Source organism: Chrysoperla carnea, chromosome 3 (assembly GCF_905475395.1).
Source record: "Chrysoperla carnea chromosome 3, inChrCarn1.1, whole genome shotgun sequence".
NCBI lineage: Eukaryota > Metazoa > Arthropoda > Insecta > Neuroptera > Chrysopidae > Chrysoperla > Chrysoperla carnea.
Genome location: NC_058339.1, coordinates 76,762,105 through 76,782,769, shown reverse-complemented (window position 1 = coordinate 76,782,769; position 20,665 = coordinate 76,762,105). Strand labels below are relative to the sequence as shown.

Below are 20,665 nucleotides of genomic sequence, written 5' to 3'. Positions count from 1 at the left end.
CTTCCCATTGTTTGAACGAATAACACGATCACAGGAGAGCTAAACATTTCTCTTTTTCTGCTTTTTTCGACACCCCGTATCAAAATATTCTATTCAATACATCAGAATAGAAGGGCTAATTAAAAGCCACCATATACCTCTATAATATTTCTTAAAACTATTTATGTTAAAATACCACAATAATACACAAAGAAGTTTTAGTATTGTTGTTGTTGACAAAATAAGTATACACAACAATAAAATTGTTGATGTAGTAAACATATGGTTTAGATTCTATTCCTAGGTAAGTATAGAAATTTTCTATTCATATTCCATCCATAGTTTTCAAGTAAGGTTTTTCATAGTTATGTGGTGGAAGATGGATGACATATGAGTAATGGATTTCTATGGATGTAGGAATTCATTTTTAAAATCGTGATGACGTATGTTGGTCGTTCATCGCACACAAACAAGCAGGTATTATAATGAAAAGGTATAGAACAAGACCGATACTTACCACGAAAAATGAACACAGATAATTTTCCGATAATTTACAACTTTTACTTGGATTTTTGAATTGCATTACATACTTGGTTTATCAAAATTGCATATAATTTGGAGAGGATAGAGGAAAATAAAATTTATTTTATTTTGAAAGTCGATTTTTGGATAACACAGTCAAATTTGATCCAATTTGTATGGATTTTGGATTTTGTATGGAGCCAATATCTTTGGGTTACTCTTTTCATTTGTGATTTTAGTTTTTCACTACAATCCGCCTTTGTGCTAAAAGTCGAGACTAGGTCCCCACATGAAGGCCTATTAAAGTGACGTTAAATATAGTGGATTACATACTTGGTTTATCAAAGTTGGATAAAATTTGGAGACGATAGAGCAAAATTAATTTTTTTGGATTTTGATGACGTCAGAAAGTTCAAAAAATTAATTTTTTGATAACACAACCAAATTTTATCCGATTTGTATAATATTTTTTTTGAAACCTATTATAGTGATGTTATGTATGTTAAAATTAAATAAGTTACGTAAATTATTTTTATAAATATCTTAATTACAAAGAAACTAATTTTCACCCGCTATTTTAGATGCTACCTGAATTTAAGTAAATTATTAAAAAAAAAAAAATCTAAAAAATATAGAGTGTGTTATTTAATTTCGGTATACTGTCGATGAACCTTAATGAACCTATTATAGAGTATGGAGTGATTGTCTTCCCTAAAATTTTTTGGAATAGATTCAAACATTAATGAAGAATACACTTTTAAATTAGTCTTAGGTTTTTCATATCACGAAAATATTTGATATAAGGAACAATTCAAAATGAAATAAATAAACAACTTGAAAATTATCCTAAAGTTAACACTTCTGTCTGTGCTTGTGTGCTGATCACAAATAAAGTATATTTTCCATTTGAGTGTTGTACTTTCTTCTTGCTACTCGAAAAGGAAATGATATAAAAAAACAATGGTAAACAGCTTTTAAATTTTTCTATAAAAGTGTAATACTGTGAAAAAGGTTGTAGGTAAATATACTTGGTTGTTCAAGAAGATGTTACCACGTAATTGTGAGAAATTTATAATTCCATAATATAAGAGTATTTATTACTAGAGTATGTAATAAAATACTCTAGTATTTTAAACCCAGCTTCAAGTCAGCTAAAAGTAAAGATTGATAAAAATTGACAGGCGGAGATGAAATTTAAACTACCGTTAACGTGGTAGCATCTTATTGATCAACCCTGTACACACTATACTTACGTTCATGTTTGTGATTTAGGTTGCTATTGTTTTACCTTTTTGTGTTAACTTGATAACACCTGTTGAAAAATCAACGAAGCAATCATATATTCGAGCAACTTTTTAAAATACGAAAACTTTTTGTGGCCGAAGACTTAATAATATAATATTAATAATTATTCATGTTATCAAGTGCTCAAATGTCCGACAAATTACATTCCGCGTTCTTTCAGATCGATAGTTTAAATATGTCGTTATCATGCTCATTTGAAAACGCAACACTTTCGAAAAAAATTTACTAACATACTTCGGACATACAACAATGGAAAAAATAATGCCGTAAAAGAGGTAGAAATAATGCTATTTCTATGAAATATCGTCTCAAAAGAAAATTTATGTTTATTCTCACCTAATACATACGAAAAAATATGCAAATCATATACATAACCGACCCACATATACTTTTGTATCCGAGATGACATGAGAAAAATATTTAAATCAAATGTTTTTTCTGATATTTTTCTTCCATCTGTGTTGTAGATTTGTACATATTTTATTAAAAGGGCTTTGTTTTTGAGAAAATTATAGATTAGACGATAACAGCTGTGTTTAGGCCGAAAAATATTTAAATTTTATTAGATTGAATAAAGTGTTTTAATAAATTTAAATAATTCGGTTTACAGTTGATTTATTGAATTATTCATATAATGTACAGTCTATACAAAAGGTATTTCTACTTAAAAATCTAAATTTATTTAAAAAAAATTTTAATGAAACCCGAAAAACAGCGTAAAGAGAGTTTATGCACTTCTAACGTTATTCTATTCTAAAAATTTTTTGTTTGGTCTGAATTTAATTGAGGCATTAGAAGCATGGTGTTTATTCTTAAAATCCTTCAATGAAAGAAATTTATTGTCTTAATAGAAACAGATCGAATCTTTTCGAGAAAAATTTTCATATTTACTTCTTTACTTTTTAACCGACTTCAAACATAAAAGGAGGTTCTCAAATCGACTGTATTTTTTTTTTTAAATGTTTGGTACCTTAGAACTTTCGACTTGGTGAACAAATTTTGATTTTTTATCTATTTAGAAAACTTGAGAAAGATGGAAAAAAAATATGGTAAGAGATTACAGTTTCATTAAGAAGCTTTAAGTATGATTGATAAAAGCTTAAAAACTATTAAATACTATTTTGTTTAAATTTTAATAAAAGCCTGTTTCTCTAAACTACAAACACTAATAAATTTTAAAATTAAAAATTACAAAATAATAGTTAATTTTAGTATTGTTTAATTGTTTAAAAAATCATATATTTTGATCAGCCCCTGATATTCTCACTAGAAACCAACAACAATTTATTAATTTTAAATACCTAATTAATAATTTTATGTTACAATTTTAATCCACAATATGAATCACAACAATTTATTAATATATCAAAATAATTTATAACAAATACATATTATCTCTGTCCTTATATATTAAAAATGTAAAATTAAGCATGTTTGTTTGTTTGTTTGTTTGTTACGCTTTCACGCTAAAACTAGTAACTAGTAAAAAGTGTTGCGTTTACAGACAGACAGGCAGACAACCGGAAATGGACTAATTAGGTGAATTTATGAACACCTATTCCAAAATTTTGTTGGTAGCATCAAACTTTCGATTAAAAGTATACCTTGATATATTTCATATATTCATGGTATAAAAAGTGTATTATTAATTTTTCAACGTGTTACCTGTACTCGTAGGAGTACCTGAATAATATAATAGTTAAATGCAATTGAAGTGGTTTTTAGATCCATGAACAAGCTACATAAATGTGTACAATGATTCTAATAATATAATAATGAAGTATTATATTATTCATGCATGTATATATAATTTAAAGTTAGCGCTTTTATGACAATAATCATAATAATGATAATAATAAACATCACACAATCATCACAAAATATGAATAAATGAATAAATCCAGAAAATCCAACTCAAATATGGGATAATATTACATAATATTACATAAGTACGTTTGTAGTTAGTATATGTGGCTATAGAAAATTAATGTTGTCAATTTTATTCATTACATAAATTTGTTTATAATTTATTCAGGATTACAGGATGAGTGGAAATATATTACAGGTATAATAGTTTATTTAGATTATGGGATAAATCATCAACGAAGTTACAAAATTATACTTTGAAAATCACACAATAACAGTATGGTCGTCTATACAAGGAGTCGTTAATAGGTCTTTTACCTTAATTACCTTATAAACTGAGTTTCATCAAATTCCGAAACAAATAATTTTTTACGATTTTTTCGATTTTTTCTAAGGGGTACCCCTTGAAAAAATTGCAAAAAATCGATACAAATTTATCGTCTCCAATTTCGATAAAACTCTGTATATAAGGTAATTTTGACCCAAAAAATACAAAAATCGGTTTCATTTAACGATTGGGCGAATAATTCTTGAGATAATACCGGAAATCGATCCGAAATATCGTTTTTTTCGAAAATTACGCGGCCAATCGCCAAATAAACTCGATTTTTGAATTTCTTGGGTCAAAATTACCTTATAAACCGAGTTTCATCAAATTCCGAAACAAATAATTTTTCACGATTTTTTCGAATTTTTCTAAGGGGTACCCCTTGAAAAAATTGCAAAAAATCGATACAAATTTATCGTCTCCAATTTCGATAAAACTCTGTATATAAGGTAATTTTGACCCAAAAAATACAAAAATCGGTTTCATTTAACGATTGGGCGAATAATTCTTGAGATAATACCGGAAATCGATCCGAAATATCGTTTTTTTTTCGAAAATTACTCGGCCAATCGCCAAATAAACTCGATTTTTGAATTTCTTGTGTCAAAATTACCTTATAAACTGAGTTTCATCAAATTCCGAAAAAAAAAATTTTTTAGGTTTTTTTCGAATTTTTCTAAGGGGTACCCCTTGAAAAAATTGCAAAAAATCGATACAAATTTATCGTCTCCAATTTCGATAAAACTCTGTATATAAGGTAATTTTGACCCAAAAAATACAAAAATCGGTTTCATTTAACGATTGGGCGAATAATTCTTGAGATAATACCGGAAATCGATCCGAAATATCGTTTTTTTCGAAAATTACTCGGCCAATCGCCAAAAAAACCCCATTTTTGAATTTCTTGGGTCAAAATTACCTTATAAACTGAATTTTTCTAAGGTGTCATAAGGTCATTTGGGTCTTTGCTGCGTAGGACCTTTCTTGTAAACCGTTAGAGATAGAACAAAAATTTAAATGTAAAAAATGTTCCTTATAAAATATTAAACAACATTTTTTCGTAAACATCACTGTTTACCCGTGAGAGCAAAATTGTATAGTATGTATGTTATGGTTATACCAGTTATAGTATCAGACAAAGTAATCAACACTGTCCATGCATGGTATTTCGACAATTATAACTCAGTCAAGAGCGATTACGGTGTGTCTACTTGAGGGTAAACCGGATGTATACGTGGTGCTGTCTAGTTGCGTGTGTCCAAATTTTCCGTGCGCAGCCGGAACGGGTAGCTAGTACTTAACAAACGTATATGTCTTTAATAAGTTTTCAGGCTATGTGAACTGATTTCAAACTATATATCATCTTGAACCTGATGAAGTTATCGGTTCGCTTCAAGCTCTTTTCCTGTTAAACTTTTCTCTAAAACTATTTATATTATAACTATAGAATATATTTGTTCTTGTAAATATTTGTATTGTATAAGTTTATTTAGAACTTTCTTACATACAAGAAGATTATTACCTATTCGACAAGATACTAAACTGTATAATTCTGGTTTAGAGAAATTGTGAAAGGAAAGTTTTCCCCGTTCTAACTGTGAAACAAGGCAATGAATATAATGTTATCTAATTAATTTTATTCATTATGTGTGTAGACATTTTACAATTTCATATTTTGTGAATGTTCAATTTGTTGGAAATACATAATTGTGTAATAAAAATGCTTATAGAAGACAATGGTTTAAAGATGTACTAGCAAGACAATTTTAAATAAAAAGCTTGAATTTTTTACGCGCAGTTGAACTAAGTCTAAATCCATTCTGATGAATTGACAGTACATAATCTGGGCGGTAATGAAGTCGTGTGAGTGCGACTCTTGTAGTCCACACGACTAGCTTCCCAGAGGTGGAAAAAACATTAAGAAAAGGTCTTCTTAGCCTTCATAGATTATTCTTCGAACATGTACTGCAGCTTATGCTGGAATGATCATTATCTCCATAGATAAATGATATCTTCTATTCACTTTTCAGATTCTGTTTATTCATTTTTTCCAGATTTTTATTACCATTAAAAGATGACGCGTCGAATAAGCCCAGACACGTGTTGTCATAACTGGTTCGCGAGATAATCGAGGCGAAAGAATCCGTTCGAACATACGTAAGCACACATATTACACATTAACTTCCTCTGGAAAGTTAAAAATTTTAGGTGGGCTTGCCCGATTATTTAAAAAAATTAATGACTTCAAAAGTAGGCATATTTAACAGTTATTGTTATAGCAAAATTCATCATCAAAGGTACAAATAATTTCAATCACAAGGCTAAACTTAACTTGGCGCTCGTACTACCCTAAATCCATTCAAAACTATTTCATGAGTGACCAAAATAGTTATCTAGGGACCACGATAGATTTTTCTTCACTTAGTTTTACAATGACACACAATTATATGAGTATCAGTGTAGTTCCATTTTCAATGCAGTCATGTAACAAACTACACTCCCTGAAAATATTTGTATGCAGATGGATTATATATTTTCGAAATCGAATACGAAATCAGGTAAAATCATCTATCTAGATAATAGAGAAACGCCTGATTTATTCAAAAGTAATTTATATTCGATGATGTATTCCTGTATGTATGAGATGATTAACAAGTTTATTTACATATTTTTACCCCGACTATACAATGGCGAGGGTTATGTGTTTGATCCAAATATGTATTTATATTCATCTGCTCGGACCTAGCTACTAAACTGCCTATCATAATTTGACAAATGAGGTATCGTTAGAAGCGTCTTGATCTCCCGCTGGTTGTAGGCTATGTGGCGTCACATTAATTGAATATGGCTTCCTTTAGAAGACCTAAAGTTATGAAAAACAAATTTCGCTTTAATGATAGCGTGTTTGGTATCAAATTAAAGAGCGTAATTTACTTTTTAAAAATATATAGGTACATTGTTACACTTTATCACGAAATTATAACCGCAAAATAGTTAAAAATGAACGTATATTGATCTGTTCCCACCTACCATCTAAATTGCTTATCATAATTTGACAAATTAGGTATCGTTAGAAGCGTTTTGATTCTCCGCTGGTTAAAGGCATGACATCAACATTAAATTGAATATGTCGCCCTCTAGAGGACATAAAGTAATGATCGAAAACAAATCTCGATTTAATGAAAGCGTGTTTGAAAATAAAATGAAAGCGGGCGTAAACTGAATTGAAAAATTCCATGAAGCATGTTTTAAAATTATATTTTTGTCGCATATTTATTTTATACACCTATATTCATGTTAACACTATAGACTTAACAAATATGATTCGGTTGCATGTCAGTTATTTAGAGAATTAACAATATTCCTACATACTGTGTGAGAATATCATAGCTGCTGTACTGTATAATAATTTTATATTCATAAATTTAACCCTCTGTTTTCATAATAAGGTACTTTCGGTAGTGAAAATAAATTATGAAATTTGATACAAATTTAAATTTATGAAGAAATACACTTAAATATTCTGATTTGGAGTCTTAAAAGCACACTACTTTTTTATTATATTAAAAATAAAAGACGTAATTTTTAATATGTACATCACGTGACCTAAAACACGAGCAGCCTTGACGTATAGTAAACAAGTGAAAACAAACAATTGACTGAGTTATTTGTTGAAATACCATGTAAATAAAAATAGATATCCACTTTTAAATAGCCTCACACACATAACTGATATTTCCATATTAATACATATTATAAAATTTGCACCTAATTAGCGCCCTCGTGTGTAACCCGTGATGTTTACAAAAAAATGTTCAGAAAAAAGTTGTTTATTTTTTGATAAGGAACATTTTTTACATTTAAACTTTTGTCTATCTCTAACGGTTAACAAGATGGGTCCTACGGACCCAAGACCCAATTAGCCTATATTTGTGATTTACGAACTCGGCCTCACTTTTTACGTCCTGAGTATGTTATAAAAATTTCAGCTTGATATCTCTTTTCGTTTTTGAGTTATCGTGTTGAAAGACAGACGGACAGGACGATAGACGTACTGACGAACAGACAACCGGAAACGGAAAAATTAGGTGATTCTATAAACACCTATATCAAAATTTTTTTCGTAGCATAAATAATTTTTGTTCGGTACAAAGTTGGGACTAAACTTAATATACTATGTATATTTCCTATATACATAGTATATTCTAAAAATAATATGCATTAATTACTGATTTATTGATGACTTTTATAGTAATTGTAGGTTATGTTACCATCAACTTTATGCATACGTCTAATAATTGCATACACAACCGTTTCTTTTTACCATTATGTACAAAATGGCTGACGGCGTTTTTGCGAGAATAAAAAAGGATTTAAATTTAATTTTATGGCAATAAAGCGTGTTTATTTTACCGAAATATATATTTTTTGTGGCTTCTTATTAAGAAAATCAATATTTTGAAGTACATTTTCAAACATAGCAGAATACAAAATTGAAATTAGTATCCACTTTGTAGTGCACTAAAGCGTGTCTTTTTAAACCAAAATTTATTTAAGATTTATGCCTGTCATATTGACAGCTTGACGTCTTGATATTTCTATGATTTTCCCAACACCTGTAATTATTGGTGATACCAAGCCACCAAAAAAATTTACTGTACGTACATTGAGGGTTAAATTAAGTTGAATGATATATGATTATTATATGCACAGCATGATAAGCATTATTTTGAACGTTGTTGCATGCATGAAAATCCTTGAATGCATTTAATATTAATCTATTAAATGCTTTTTTTTATGAATATTAGTTAAAACATGATTCTAATACCAGGAAAATAATTAATAATTCAATCAATATAATAACAAGCTTATAATTTCTATTGAAATTTTGGGATCCATTTGAAAAAGGGATTATCTAATACACAACATGTTTGTTTTTGTATTTCCATGGAATAATCGTTTAATACCGGAGCACTTTAACTTAATTGAAATGTTCATACGTATGATTGCTAATGACGGTATTTACCTAATGTAAAACATATGGTATAATCAATTAAACCCTTAATTGGCAGCGTGAATAAGCTAAATTCAAGCGAGTCGAGAATCAGCTATGTTGAAAATTAATATATTTTTGGTAATGTGTTTTTTACCAAGCCTTAGTTACCTTAGAAGAAGTTTCGGTAGTAAATTGATCGGGATCCGAGTGAAACCGAGGGAGTTGGCATCTCTGTATACTTTAAGAAAAACGCACATTTCCAAATATGGAGAAATTGAATGCATATTGATATTTAGAATTACAAATTTACCGCCAATACGTAGCCTGTCCTTCTTTCCCATGGAAGTAATCACAGTAAAACAAAAAATAGCTTTACTTTTCAACATAACTTAACAAAGCTATAACCGGGCGAGACGTGCAATGATTAATTTTGCAAAGACAACATTGAAGATATCATTTGAAATGGGAAATTTTTTTTTTTTTTTTGCAAAAAATTATCACTTTAATTTTCGTTTGTAAAAGATTTCAAGTTAGTAAATTCAATTCGGAAGTTATAAGGAAACATGTGTCCTAAGATATTTTATCGAATATCTTAGGACACAATATGAAAAAATCGGAGAAAACCCCTATGAAAGCTTTTTAAAATATCGAAAATACAAACTCTTATGGACTTTCTGTTTTTTGGAATTGGAACGGTGAGGCATAATGGACAAAAACAAAAACGAATTACTGAGTAAAATAATTTAATATTATCGAAGCTGGAGTAAAAGAATATAATTCCTATTACTTTTTGTTTTTGTTTACTTTAAATCATGCATACGATATTTATTTACATCATAGTCTCTTGATTATAATTGATGTTTTTAATATGACACATAGCGACGTAAACTAAATATTGACAAATATCTTATCTAGTAATCTTAATTAAAGAGAAGTGAAAAAAAAAACTTGACATGAATCCAAGAAGTCCGGGTTCAAATCCTGATTCGAGTGTATTTTTTTCAATTCCCTTTAATTAAGAAACTAATTCCAGTGAAAAAACTAACTTTTACTTTTTCCAACAAAATTTCATTTACTATATAGTTTTCCGAAAATATTTATCAAGAAAAACTTTTTTTTAACATTAAAAATGAATCAATGTTTTCTGGATTAATACTTTCATTTCCTTAATATTCTAACAAGTGAATAAGATAAATATTTTTTTTCCTTTCCTTTTTTAAAAGATTATCTATCATATTTCACTGATTCCACCTCGAAAAAAGGTCAAGTTCCTTTTTTTCCTATGATTAAAAAAAAATATGTAACAGAAAAAAAAAAGAATTACTAAACAAACTACAGCATACACAAAACACAAATATTTAATGCATATATTGTACAAGTCGTACATTATAACACGGACCATTTTTTTGCATTTGATTTGGCCAAGTGAATACATTTAATATCGAATTGGTGGGAACTTCTATTAACTTGTATTTTTCTTTCTAACATTTTTCTTTGAAAACATTCGCTTTTACGTTGTTCTTATCCAAATAAAAATATTTTTTGACATTTTTGTTTTTTTTCTTTAAAACCAGAACCTTTAATGATCGAGTGTTTTGGAAATATCAAAAAGTCTCGCTCCTAGATACAGCTATTCTATTATCTGAATTCGTTCAAAGATATTTTCTTCTTAAGTTTTTAGACGAAATATCAGAAATAATTGTCCAATCGTCAGACGAATAAGATTTACGTATTTTGAGCCCAAATTACTTAGGCTATGAGATAAAAATTAGTAATCAAAAATTTTATAAATTCTTTTGCTTTTTTAAGGTGGTATCTCTTAATTCAGAAAAATCACAAAATACATGTAAAATACTTTTGATTGAGATAAATCTCAGGGCACAAGTTTATTTCAACCCATAAAAAAAACGTTCGTTTCGTTTGACGCTTATGCTTCTATTGTGAACATATGACATGAATAGGGTGTTCTACTATATTTGAAAAAGTACTTCAAAATGTTGATTTTGCTAATAAAAAGCCACCAAAAATTTATTTCGGAAAAATACACACGCTTTCTTGCCAAAAACCTAATCTTAATTCAAAAATTAAATTTTAAACCTTTTTTTAAACTGTAGAAAACGCGGGCATCCAATTTGGTGAAGTAATATCGGTATCATTATACGAAACAACACAGATAAGTTTGACAGATATATTCATAGACAACTAATATAAATATTTATTATCTATGGATATATTATACCCAAATGGCTACACTGAACTAACTGATGGTCTATGGTTCATACCGATACGACACCACATCAGGGCTTGCCCGTATTTTAGGTCACGTGATATACTGTTTAAAAATTACGATTTCTAATTTTAATATTATAAAATAAAAATGTGCTTTTATGACTCGAAATCAGAATATTTAAGTATACTTTTACATTAATTTTAACTTTTTTCAAATATCATAATTTTGCTTGAGATTTTAGACTATATATCAGAAAATATTTTTCAAATGTTATTCAATTTTTTGAAATTGCTTAAGGTAAAGATTCCTTTGGTAAAATCACTTGATAACATTATGCTATATATTGTATAATTAATAATTTGTCATAATTATCCACGTTATTAATATTTTAACTATACATGATCGAACACATATATAATCCCACCAAAAACATAAATGTGTAAAAAGGCGTAGATGTCACAGAATCCTAATAAACATCATTACGTCAGCCCAAAAAAGTTGTGAAATCTCGTAGAGAAAAAATTTTTTGGAAAAAAATTAAAAAAATGACATAAATTTATTGAGTAACTTTTCCGTAAGGAAGCATTAAAGTATTACATAAGCAACTTTTCGGTGACTTCATACCTACACGCATCTGTATAGGAGAAGAAAAGAAAATCGTTAACTCCCTATTACCTCCCTCCCCTCATAGTCAAAGCAAAAACATACACATTTCACATACATCATCATACATTACCTTTCAATTTTCCATTTTACTAATCTACGCTTACGCACTGCTGTGCTATATGATGATAGTATGAATTTTTATCATATAACCATTATGGATATTAGACTTATAAGGTAATGGAACTAAAACTTCTAACTCCTACGGTAGTACGATACGATAATGGTTTAGTTTAGTAGGTAATCCATTGAGGTTGGTAAGGGCGATGGTACTCAGAACTTTTTTAATAAAAAAATAAAAACTAAAATAATATACAGAATATTAGAACACAAGTTCAATTTGTTATAATATCGACACATTATATGAGAGATATTATACAATATGATCCAGGATAATCCAGGTAACGAATACGCCATCTAGTACCGAGTTTTGAAACGTTACTCATGAATTTATCTCGTTACCCGCATTTTTCGTTACTCAAGAGCAGAGAAAAAAAAGTAACACATATTTTTTTTTTAAATCGAATATTGCATTTTTAATTTTCATGAATTTTATTTCAAAAATTAAGCGTCTAGAGAAAAAATTAAACTAGTATTTTTTTGCTTAAAACTGGTCGAAACATACAAAAATATTTTTTTTTTTTAAAAACCAATACCCCCTCCCGCCCCTTGTCCATCTGTCGATTTTTCTCATTAACGAACTTGACCTTTTTTATAAATAATTTTTAATATAAATAAGATAAGAAGTTTAAAAAAAGAAAAATATTTATTTCGAATAAAATGGTTGCCATTTTCAACTGAAAATTTATGGCCGTACAACTTAGTATACATAAAAATATTGTTTTTAAAAGGATGTCTAACAGTTTGTTTTTTAGTCTGCTGTTTGTTTTTTAATTATATTTTTTAAATAAAATTTCTTAATATACAATTTTATTTCGCGTATCGTGGTATTTACATCAATAACTATCCCTCAACTTGAAGTCAACAAAAAATGCATATATAAAGATATTTTCCAAAAATTTTTATTAATCGAGACAAAAACTTTGCAGGTGTATTTAAAAAATCTTGTAAATGTGAACGTATCAAAAAAAATTTGCGGCCATAAATCTGGTAAACAATATCACCTAACCCCGCAAAAAAAATATTTCTCTATCGCTTTTGAAAATATGAAATAGTGGTTCTGAAACACCTTGTAATATCGGTATAAATATGTGGAACAATATCCATAAATCTCTTTCATAAACTAGTTTTAGAAAATCCCATTCGATATTTATGGTTACTAACTAAAACGGGAAACTTCACGGAAAGTCTATAATTTAATTTTTAACTTTTCGATACTTATCTAATCGATTTGTTTTCTTATCGATGCCAGTTGAAAGAAAAAAATTTATGTCGGTGTGAAATTCAAATAACGGAAACTCAAATTTTTCTCAAAGAGAAAACTCTCATGAAATTAAAGCAAGAATTCCTAGAACAAAATCACCGAGAAGATTAATTGTCGTTTTTATCTCAAATTTTTGGGTATAAACAATCTTTTTCCTGTTTTCTTGGACAATTTTTCTTCACAGCAAGTGAAATTTACAAAATTTAAAAAAACCCCCGACAAATGCGATTTATTCCTTGTAAGCCGATTTTTGGAAACTTATAGCTATAAAATGTTCTCAATCAAGGCAGTTTGACCGTTTAGGGGCTACGATGCCACTGAGAAACACACAGTCGTACAGATAAACACTTTAAACTTATAACACTCCAACTTAAATTATTATCAAAGTAATGGTCAATTAAATCAGATGAGATGAAAAGGATACTATCATTTTTTGGGACAAATTTTTGGAAATATTTTAATTGAAATTGAAATATTTGAGTTGAGTTTGTTCTTTTGAATTATTGTTTTGAATTACCTAATTAATTTACCATTTCACTTTTCAAAATAAATTGAGCCAGGTTTATTTGACCATTCATTTCGATAGTAATTATTTATATGTTATACGTCATGCCTTTTCCAAACTGAATCGATTTTGTAGATCATCGACAATTTTTCAGGTTTTGTTGGAGAACGAAAGCTGGCACTTGACTAGCAACGAATACTCTCCGTTAATTTACCTTTCAAATGAAACCAAAAAAATTAAAACCGTTTAATCGCTACGATACCATATATGGTATGTGTGTTTGTCTGTTTATAAACAGACAAACACACAGACACACACTTTTTCGAATTTATTGTAGGGACAGTTTCAAATTATTAAGACTGTGAAACAAAACACACGTTTATTGTAATCAAAATCTATAAAGTTTTCATTTTCCAATATGCTAATATTTCTCTTGTGTACAATCTTCAATATATAAAATGATACCTTAAAATAACATAAAACTAAAACTTCCATAATATAAACTAAATATTCATATTTAGATCTTTGTGTTGAGGGTATTTAGCAAACTTTATAGCAGAATGGTCACGGTACTTAGCGGAACGAAATGATTGCAGGGTTTACTTTTTTTTGGCAACATTCACCTTTATTACGTTTGCTGATCTTTTTAAGAAGTTGCATAGTTTTTGAAAATGAAACGAGAGCCTTATTTTTGACGCCATCAAGTGTAAAATATTTAGTTAAATCTTCGAAAATGAGTTTTTTTGAACTTGAATTGAGATAGAATTTGAATTTCTTGATCAAGTTTAATTTTTATGTATAAGAAATGATCAAATTCATTATCAAGCAAAATGGAACTATGTCAATTGGAAGTGGTTCATAAAGGAAAAAATTCTACAAAGTTGCTGAAAGGAATTCTTACTAGAATTTATCATTTGATAATATAATTGACGAAAGTTAGTATTTAACTTATACCGATTTTAGACTGGTAATATTAAGGGGATACAAATTTTCCAGGAAAGTCTCAAATCGAATAAGTTTATAATATTGTTTAAGAAAAATTAATTTTGGGATTTTTGTTGTTAGCACAGCGTTTAAGACATCAACTTTTCATATGTCATTCAAATAATTTTTTTCTGAAAGCCATTAATTTTTATACCCTGTAGTTGAATTTTTATAGCAAGATGTAAAAAGTGAGTTTGAGTTTACAAATAAGTCCATAAGTTTGCCTATTAGTTCAGTTGGTTAAGGCGAAACCAATTCCATCCGCCGTATGCTTAGGGTACCAGGTTCGATTCCCACCGTCGCAACTAAATTAATTTAATTAATAGATGATATATGCTGGTGCAGGGCATGGTATATGCATGAAGGAGGTGCACTTAGCCTCTGAAATTAAGGAGCTGATAAATGAAATTATCAGCGGAAAGGTGGTAAAATACATACATATATGATATCACAATGCGCTCTATAGCCTAGGTGATAAAACCTAACCTAACCTAAACTAACATAAGTCCATTAGCTCTTTAACCCGTAGAAACCATCTTGAAAACCGTAAGAGATAGGAGAAAATTTTGAATGTAAAAAATCTATCTTATAAAAAAAATCTCTTAACTTTTGTTTGAAACATCGTTCTCGTAAATATCTTAATTGTTTTCCCGTTAGGGCTCAAATTAGAGCAAAATATTTGAGACTTCAAATAGTGAAACTCTTACTTTGAGTTTTATATTAAATCCATTCGATAATATTAAGGAGGTTGAAGAAGGAAATTTTCGGGAAAATTATTTTTGTTTAAAACTTTGTTTCAAGGTATGTAAGTTCCAAAAAGAATCCTAGAAAAATTTTCGAAGAAAAATGGTTGTTATTTCATCCTACATTAATACAAGCACTTAATATTCTACACTGTCTATGTAGGGTATTTCAACAGTTAATTCAGTCTATTGCTTATTTTCACTTCTTTATCACATTCTTCTTTTCTGCTATATGTTGGTATGTGTTATCATTAGAAAGTGACTACTGATTAATAGTTTTTTTAACATTTTCCGTGTTCGTTCCACCTTAATTTTTAGTTTTTGTAATATAATTTTGTAAATACATTGCTGTAACCCTGAATTTCATAATAATTAACATGAATTGTTATTGTTCCAGAATTGTATGTTTTCAACAATAGCTCTGTCGAGCTTGTTGGTGCTTCATAACGCTGTTTGTTATTATTAGTTTTTGGTAAGTGTAAATATACAACAATTATTTTGTATTTTATAAGCTTTGAATGTTTAATGGATGCAGCAGTGCACTTATTGTTTTCAAATTTGTGTACAAATTTTGTATTTTATAAATAAAGTTTACTTATTCACTCATGCAAAATAAGTATTCTCTTACCTACTGCATAGCGCAAAATATTTTATTACCACCTTAGTGGAAAATCAAATTATTTCTATAACTCACTCAAACATAAAGATAACAATAATTTTAACCACATTATATTATCCTTATTTTTTTACTTTTTAGTGCATGTTTATTTGTTTTGGAAAAGTTTTTCTTTTGAAGTCGGTTTTCTTTTTGTTAAAAGTTTTTTTATTTTGTGATTTTTAGTGTAACTGAAGTACACTAATTTGTCTATAAAAAAGATTCATCGAAATCGATTAGCGTGATATTTAGTTATTCGTCCTCTTGTCGTGCATACTTAATGCAAATTAAAGACTTTTATGGTTTTCTCATGGATACCATTATCAGAACTAGACCAAAAAGGAAATGTGACCACGCGGGAAGCACCAGAAAAAATATAGTCGAATTGATAACCTCCTCGTTTTTTTGTTTGAATTGGGTTAAAAATCATAAAATATATTTTTGCTTAGTTACCATGTATTATAAAAAACATCGAGGGAGTTAAAACAAACTTTTGTTCTTAATATTTTTTCACTTGTGTTTTAAAACAATAAATATATTTTATAAATATGTCGGTTGAATTAACATTATTATTTGAGGTATACTTGAAAGGGGAAAACTTGAAAGAAAAATATTTACTTTCCATGGAAAATGTATATAAAACGTTTTTCTATAAGAGAAAAAAAATATCATTTAAAAAGGGAATAAATGAATAAAAGGTGAATATGATGTTGAAAGGAAAATCAGAAATTTATCCTTTTATACAATGTCAACACTTTTGAAATAAATGTGCTATTTTTTTTTAACTTTGTGTGTAAAAATCGACTGACACGCGAAATGTGTGTAAAAATGAGAGATCTGTTTTAAAGTGTAGGTACTGTAGGCACGTAATATGAGACTTGTCGTGAGTTTTGAAATCATTGCATAAACGGCGTTGGAATGTATGTATTTAAGCAAGACTGTATACACACCATCAAACACAAGTTATTATAATACAATTGTGTTTTGATAATCATAACAATGAGTCATATATAAGATGTAAATACAAACAAACAATGCCATTTTTGAATGATTAGTAGAGAGCGGTGAAAATCTGGGCGATTGGAAAATGTTCGATTATTGAGACTCAACTGTACTTCAAGTTAAAACATGACGAATATAGGTTTTTCTAATTCTAATCCCAATAAGGACCTATAATAGGATTTGTATTAATTATTTTGTCCCAGTCACCAAAGATTGCGTTGCCATTTAAGTTGTGGAATACTCGGGCGGACAAAAAAATATTTTTATTACTGGTCGTTTATGATTATTCGTTGAGAAACAGCGTTTTTGTCATGAAAAATTCATAAAGTACGTAAAACGGAAAAAGGCACTATTACTAAAATCAATTATATTTTCATAGAAAACTTACGAATCTCTGGGATGATGAATTTTCTAGGTTCTCATTTGACTTTTTTTTGTAAATAGTTTGTAAACCAATCAGCTACTGCGCCTAAAACATTTTTAAAACCTTTATATTACTTCATACTTAGACTAAAAAAATTCTAAGTGAAATATTTAATAATTTGTAACAAAACCAAATATTTATCTAAATTTTTATGTAAATCAGTTTTATGTCCTCTGGTGGATTTATTAAATCGTTAGAAATTAATTATTCAAATTCTTTTTTTTAATATTCCTACCTACCGTCTATTTATTACATTTTAAATAAAAAAATATTTTTATATAAATTATTTAATAATAGAATAATTAAATACATTTTTGTGGTTTCACAATTTTTTATTCAATTAAAAAAATATTATTTTTTTAAAATTAATAATGATGATCTTTCTACATATAAAAGGTTTATCATTAAAAGTGTACGAATATTAAAATTTATTTTATTTAAAATAAAAATTGTAAACGTGGTATTGCGTGGTTTACTATATTATCTAAATGACAACCACAATTTCTCTGGGCTGAGCTGGTGTAAACCACTATCACATTGATAGGCTTCGAAATAAAAAATGTTATCGATTGTGTTTAATACTTTCAAGGCCAGTCGATTACTCCTCACAACGCGGTTTACAAAGTTCGTGTATTGTAAGCTAATATTTATGACAGGGGTGAATCAACGTAGTAGACGGTAAGTAGCACAAAATGAATTCTCTTTCAAAAAGGATGGAACTCTACAATTTGCATGGAATTTTCATGCATTCTCATGGTATCCTATATTAAAGTGCTCTGTAATTGGATAAATTTATTGATTTTTTATTAATTAATTTTATGAATTATCTCGAAAAGTAGGGATCAGATTGAAATTTGATAACCAGCTTTTCGTTCATCTCGATAAGTTTTATGGAGTAGTGTATTTTTCTACCATTCATTATAGAACACACTGTATATCACACAAAAAGACAATTTTTTTATATAAAAATCAATTTTAACAATGTTTCAAAATACAATTTATTTAATTTAAATTCGGACACTCTTAATAGAAAACCCTTAGTAAATATGGTTTTTATTATTTTTTATTATGAAATTATAAATAATCTTTAATTTATCATACTTAATAAAAAAATTGTTTTAAAAAAAACCATTTTTAATTTAATTTTTTTAAAACCTATGTTTATTAAATCAAAGTTAATTAATATCTTTTTAATATTTTATTTTGGTAAATTGAAAATTGGATTTGTTCGGAAATTAATGAAGAAAGCTTGTTGTATAAGCTTATATGTACTACTTTCATTTGTATCATACCGGAAGCGAACCTGATAAATAATTTAATACTGTAATTAGCACAGGTAATTAATACACATATATTCTGATGGTAGTAGGAACGTTTTCGTTTATCTTAAAATGGCTGAATTTTTAATATATCTTTCCTTATTAAGCTTAGATAGGTTTAAAGTAACCTGTGAACATGAGAGCGGTTATGTTAAATTACCGTGGGATGCGCGCTTTTAAAGCGCCCGAAATAACATACACACTGAAATGATTTCAATTCATTTTTATACCTTGTATATATGAAATATACATCAAGGTATACTAATTTAAGTCCCAAGTTTGTAACGCTTAGAGATATTGATAAAACGATCAAAATTTTGGTATAGGTGTTCATAAAATAAAATTAATACGATTTCCGTTTGTCCATCTGTCTACCTATCGATTTCGAGAGTTTTAAAAGCGTGGTCAGATTGAAAAAAATAGGTTTCATAAATCAGCAACATAGGTCAATTGGGTCTTGGATCCATCTTGAAATCCGTAAAAGATAAAGCAAAAGTTTAAATGTTTTTTATGTAAAAATAAACAACGTTTGTTGGAAATATTTTTTTGGTTACCATCATAGTTTTCCCGCAAGGGTGCTAATTAGGGCTACATTTAAGGTTCTTTTCATTTCAGATCTTCCCTTCCCGGAGTACTCATTTCTAACTAATATCAATAAGAAAAGGTTGATCAAAAATACTCAACCCTCTTGTCGGAGAGTTAATTATCTTCCTATTAAAACAAGAGAAAAGAAATAGTCATAAAATAATCGGGTCCAAGCTTGCTCTATGTTCCTTGCTTACTATGGGATTTTGCCTACACAAAATTATTGCAAACAAGTGAAAACAAACAATTGACTGGGTTAATTGTTGAAATACCATGCATAGAAAGTTATGATTACTCTATCACATTACATATACTACATGTCACACATATATAACTGATATTCCCATATTAATACATACAATAAAATTTGCATCTAATGTGTGCCCTCGTGAGTAAACACTGATGTTTACAATTAATTTTTTGATAAGGAACATTTTTTCAATTAAAATTTTTGTTCTATCTCTTACGGTTTACAAGATGGGTCCCAGGGACCCAAGACTCAATTGACCTGTTGCTCATTTACGAACTCGACCTCACTTTTTACGTCCTAAGCACGCTGTAAAAATTTCAGCTTGATATCATTTTTTCTTTTTGAGTTATCGTGCCCACAGACGGACGGAAAGACGGGCGGACAGCCGAAAATGGACTAATTAGGTGATTTTATAAAAACCTTTACCAAAATTTTGTTCATGGCATCAATATTTTTAAGCGTTACAAACTTGGGACTAAACTTAGTATACCTTGCATATTACATACATGCATGATATAAAAATATACGGCAATATAAACCTTATTTCCCTATTTGTCTTAATAAGTAATTTATTTTTTTAAACAATTATCATGATTAAAGCACAAGAATGTCGGCTTTGTGCTTTTTAAAAAACATAATAAAACAAATTCAGAGTATATACTTATATTTCTTTGCGCCTCTTCACCGTTCGCGTTATGGAGTTTTAGAATGTGGATAGACGGTATATATCGCTATTAAAATCTGTCCGAGGAAAAGTTTTACTTGCAGTAATATAATAAAATAAATAGAAAAAAGAAAAGTATACTTACTGGCATAATTAACAACTCACTAGATTTAAGAGATGTATCATTTTAACATTGGATTAGACAAATCTTCAGTGATGGCAAAACGATTTTTATATTTTTCACTGGATATGTTTTCCTAA

General features: G+C 28.5%; 1 protein-coding gene across 1 annotated transcript in view; it reads left to right on the top strand.

Annotated features, from left to right (window-relative positions):
- LOC123294776 (diuretic hormone receptor-like) overlaps nt 1-20,665 on the top strand; it is a 402,325-nt gene that overhangs the window by 52,786 nt on the left and 328,874 nt on the right. Inside the window, exon 2 of the mRNA XM_044875917.1 lies at nt 15,903-15,977. The gene's annotated coding sequence lies outside the window, so the exon portion shown is untranslated. The remainder of the gene's footprint in view (nt 1-15,902; nt 15,978-20,665) is intronic.